Source organism: Triticum dicoccoides, chromosome 4B (assembly GCF_002162155.2).
Source record: "Triticum dicoccoides isolate Atlit2015 ecotype Zavitan chromosome 4B, WEW_v2.0, whole genome shotgun sequence".
Classification (NCBI taxonomy): Eukaryota; Viridiplantae; Streptophyta; class Magnoliopsida; order Poales; family Poaceae; genus Triticum; species Triticum dicoccoides.
In genome coordinates this window covers 127945479-127951044 of record NC_041387.1, presented here as the reverse complement: position 1 = coordinate 127951044, position 5566 = coordinate 127945479, and positions in this window count along the sequence as shown.

Below are 5566 nucleotides of genomic sequence, written 5' to 3'. Positions count from 1 at the left end.
AGATCTGTATGTGTGATTTAAGAATCAGCTACTACCATGCATTGGGCCCGAAACCAATGGACCCTCTCGGCTTCTTATTCACCCTAGTTCTCCGTCCAGGAGTTGCAAGTAGTTTCTGGTGTTTGTAGCCTACTGGAGGCCGTGGACAGCGCTGACCGTAGGGGTGGGCTGTGATGCGGTAGGTACGTGGCCGGGTGTACCGAATACCCGTTAGGTATCTCGGGAACCCTGTTCACATCGTTCGGGGCCGTATGGGAAACCTCGGCCGGACTCCCTGCGGATGGAACCTGAATAGGCGATAAACCTGGACTGGAGGCTTAGGTGATTAGGTAGGTCGTGGCCGACACCCACGTTGGGCTTCCGCTTGAAGGTTGTCGAGTACATGTCGTGTAAACGACGGTAAGTGGTGAGAGCATGTATGAAGAAGTACCCCCTGCAGGGTTAACATGATCTATTCGAATAGCCGCGTCCGCGGTAAAGGACTACTTGGTTGCCTATACAGTTCATAGACAAGTAAATGGAAACTACTAAAAGCCTCAAGATAAGTGTGAGTGCCGAGGATGGCTCTTTCGTAGGAGGACGGAGGCGGATCCTCGGTAGTGTATTGAAGTGGTGAGTAGTGGACTCGTGTGCGCAAAACCATTTCAGTTGGAGTATCGTAGGATAGCCTAGCCAAGAGTCAAAGCTGGCTTGCTGCAATAACTCCACCAACCCTTCTTGATACTATGCATGTATGTAGGATCTGATGTAAGTCTTGCTGAGTACCTTTGTACTCATGTTGCTATAATCTACATTTTTTACAGAAGACGCTGCAACCCCTTCTGATGGGTTCTATGTAGACGTTGACATCAACGAGTAGGCTAAAGACCCAGGTGGTGACCCTGAGCTTGTGAAGGACCACGTAGTATAGCTAGGCTTTCCAAGCCTCTTTTATTTTACTAGTTGTCTGTACCCAGACAAGTTATTTCCGCTGCTGGTTTGTATGACTGTATGACTTGTATGTGGGGTCGTGAGACCCGTACCTTTGTGTATGCTATGTATGGCTCCCTGAGCCTTAAATAAAGTACTTGTGTCGTAGAGTCATGTTGTGATGCTTCGTTGTATTTACACATATCGAGCATATTGTGTGTATGATTGAAATGCTTGGTATGTGTGGGATCTGACTATCTAGTTGTTTATCTTTAGTAGCCTCTCTTACCGGGAAATGTCTCCTAGTGTTACCGCTGAGCCATGGTAGCTTGCTACTGCTCTGGAACACTTAGGCTGGCCGGCATGTGTCCTTCTTCGTTCCTGTGTCTGTCCCTTCGGGGAAATGTCACGCTTTGAGTACCAGAGTCCTGTTAGCCCGCTACAGCCCGGTTTACCGGAGTCCTGCTAGCCCAGTGCTACAGCCCGGACCCACTTGCTGATGACCGACACGTTCGAAGCTGGGTCATGGATGCCTGTCCCTGTAAGTCTGTGCCACTTTGGGTTTACGACTAGTCATGTCAGCCCGGGCTCTTTATCATATGGATGCTAGCACCACTATCATATACGTGAGCCAAAAGGCGCAAACGGTCCCGGGCAAAGGTAAGGCGACACCCGTGGGGATACCGTGCGTGAGGCCGCAAAGTGATATGAGGTGTTATCGGCTAGATCGATGTGACATCGAGTCGGGGTCCTGACAGCGTTGGCATCAGAGCCGGACTGCCTGTAGGTTCTCCAAGCCAAACTGGTCGATGTTGAGTCTAGAAATTCTTTAGTTATATGTAGGGGAATTGTTTGTGGGATGGAACGTAAGGCTCTTTTTACTCCTTTATCTTATGACATTCTGATCTGAGTCAGTCCATTCTTCTACCGGGGGATAAGGAATTAGGATCTGTTCTCTCTATCAGGATCACGAGTTACTAATCAGTAGTACCTTATAAGTTTGATGGTTACCAGCCTAGTTCAGTTCTACTACCACATTATGTTGCCAGAATGGTTTCAGAACTTTGATATGGTGATGTTGAGTGTGTACGAAATCCTTTGTCAAATGTCTCAAATCCTTTTGAGCATTTACAGCTGCTATGCTGCCGAAATTTTGCTAGAAATTCTAATGCCTTTGCATTATGATCGTGCTTTCAGATGGCCACTCGCGACCTCAACCAAGTGGTTCGCCTGACTCGATGCCTAGATGTACCCGGCCATACTGCCAAGTTGGTCAGGGTAATGACTGAGGCTGGATACCGCTGGTATCCTGAGTACACGGTCGAAGAGCAATTCCGAGATTTTAATCAAAGCCAGTATCTCTGCACTGTCAGGATATTTCCATCCTATCCTGGATCCACCGAGCCTCTTCACTGCTCCTATGGACTCGGGGTTACCATTGAGATGGCTGTGCAGGACGCCGCCTACTCTATGATGACCATTATGCGAGTCAGATCTGGGTTATTTCGGGACTCTGATTTCCGGTATATGCCAGGATCACTTCCGGGAGCACAAGGGTATCTCCAGGCTATCTATGCTGACCCCACTCAGGAGGATTCACGGACTCGCACCACTGCTGAGATGCTCGAGGATAAGGACCGTGAAAATCGGGCCTTAAGGCTAGAGCTCTTCAACACCCGTGCTGACCACTGGGCCACTTTGACTCGGTTCGCACCGGCGGTGCAAGCTGGATTCTCAGATATGCGCGATCTCTATCCTGTGAGATCTGCTCTGCCAGACGTGATGGTTTGGCGTGATGTAGGAGGCATCACCCCACCTCGCGGTCCCCGCAGGCCACCGTCTGTTGGTCCAAGGCCTCATCCTAGCCCCTATGGTCCACAAGCTCCGCGAGATCGTCTGTTTCCGGATGATCATGTTGAGCTCCCAGGCTATGGAGGTGACTTCTACGAGGACTACTACGGATCGGTCTGAGTCAGTGGTAGTATCACTAGTTCGCACTAGCTGTGTCGTCTATCGTCCCGCGTGACTCGTCGGATATGACCTAGTTTGTACTCCTTCCGGAGGTGTAGAAAAATAATGTATAGGAGCTTGGAATGCCTCCGATGAGATGTAATCCTCTTTTCACCGTAATAGTACTTTGTTTGGTCTTGTACTAAACCCTGTATGGTGTGTATGACGATGGAATAAAGAAACAGTTTCTGTATCTACCATGTCATACGGATGATCATCTTGCATTTCGAGTTATTCCTTACATTTTATCCTATGTCGGAATCTTATCATCCTGACTAAATCGTTGTCTTGTCTACCTAGGATGGTCAACACGCGCGCTAACCCTGCTTCTCAAGAGCAGGCCGAAGGCAGTGAAGCCAGGGATGTAAATCTGCCTCATCCTCCTTCACTAGCCGAGGTTATGATGGAAGCTGAGAGAAACAAGCAGGAGACCAACCGTTTGTTGGAGCGTATTGAACAGAACACAGCACACCATCAGAGGACTAACGTGGTGTCACTCAGTGATTTTATCAAATTGCATCCACCCACGTTCCACCACTCCGTCGAGCCTCTCGACGCTGATGACTGGCTTCGCAGTATCTCTCATAAACTGCGTTCCGCGCTGGTAGCGGAGGCTGACAAGGTCACCTTTGCTGCATATCATCTTGAAGGCCCCGCCAGTCTATGGTGGGAGAATTATGGAGCTATGCGCCCAGCGGGCCATGTCACAACTTGGGCTGAATTCAGCGAGGCTTTCCGTGAACATCACATTCCGGAGGGTCTCATGGACCGTAAACGTGAAGAATTTTGCAGTTTCACCCAAGGCCGACTTTCTGTGGATGCCTATAGCAGGGAGTTTGGTAATCTCGCCCGATATGCAACTGAGGAAGTTTCTACTGACGCCAAGAAGCAAGCAAGGTTCCGTAAGGGCCTTAGTCCTGAGCTTCGCCGCGACCTCCGTCTGCATGAGTGCACATCTTTTTCGAAACTTGTCAACAAAGCCATCAGTGCTGAAACTGGTCAGACTGACTATGACGCAACACGCAAGCATGGACGTGACACGGGTTCCTCATCCGGTGCTGGTCCTCAGAAGCGCCGTGTGTGGGTGCCCAACACCGCCCTGCCACCCAGGTTCACACCGAGGCCATCTTTCCAGGCGCCTCGCCCTGTACAACAGTCTGCTCCAGCCAAGTCCTATGGGGGTCCAACTAACAATGCTCCTCCACGTACCAGTTCCGTGACTTGTTTCAAGTGTGGGGAATCTGGCCACTATATGCGTGAATGCCCCCAGACCAACCCAAATCAATCTGCTAAAGCTGTTGGCCGTGGCAAGCCGACAGGGAAAGTGTTTCATGCTAAACCGGTCACCGCTTCACGTGGCCATGTCAACTGTATCTCTGCCGAAGAAGCTCAAGAGGATCCCAACGTCGTTCTCGGTACGCTTCTTGTTAACTGCCACCCGGCATCTGTTCTTTTCGATACAGGAGCCTCTCATTCTTTTATATCCGAAAGTTATGCTCGTTTGCATAACGTTGCATTCTGTGACATGCCATCCACTATGGAAATTTCTACTCCTGGTTCTAGATGGCAGACCTCTAGGGTAAGTTATGGAAATGAAATCCAAGTCGACAGACTTGTTTTCCTTGCGTCTTTGATAGCCCTTAAATCTTCAGATATTAATATCATTCTGGGTATGGACTGGATGTCAGCTCATCATGCCCAAATTGATTGCTTCTCTAGGACTGTTCAACTCACCCATCCTTCGGGGAAGATAGTCCATGTCTTGACCTGAATAGCCAAGCGACAATTATATTCTCTTAACGCCAGCCCTTTGCCAGACCTTGAGGACGTTCCGGTAGTCCGTGACTTCCCGGATGTCTTTCCAGAGGAATTGCCAGGTGTTCCACCTGACAGGGATGTTGAGTTTGTAATAGACCTCATTCCAGGAACCGTTCCGATTGCTAGAAGACCTTATAAGATGGCACCACTAGAACTAGCCGAGCTTAAGAAACAACTCGATGAGTCCTTGAAAAAGGGTTTCATCCGCCCTAGTTCATCTCCGTGGGCTTGCCCCGTCTTATTCGTCAAGAAGAAGGATGGTACGGACCGGATGGTTGTAGATTACCGACCTGTCAATTTGGTCACAATCAAGAACAAATATCCGCTTCCCAGGATCAACGACCTGTACGATCAGCTCGCTGGATCCTCAGTCTTCTCCAAGATGGATTTGAGGTTGGGCTACCATCAAATCAAAATCAGAAACGGGGACATTCCTAAAACGGCCTTTGTTACTCGTTACGGCCAATACGAGTACACCGTCATGTCCTTCGGATTAACCAACGCTCCAGCCACCTTTTCTCGGTTAATGAATTCAATCTTCATGGAGTATTTGGATAAATTCGTCGTAGTTTATCTCGATGACATACTCATTTACTCCAAGAACGAGGAAGAACATGCCGAACATTTAAGGCTAGTGTTGAAGAAACTTCGAGAGCATCGCCTTTATGCCAAATTCTCTAAATGTGAATTCTGGTTGTCAGAAGTGACCTATCTGGGTCATGTAATATCTGGTAAAGGTATTGCTGTTAACCCTGAGCGAGTTCAAGCCGTCCTTAACTGGACTCCACCCGAATCGGTCAAGCAAGTTCGGAGTTTTCTAGGCTTAGCG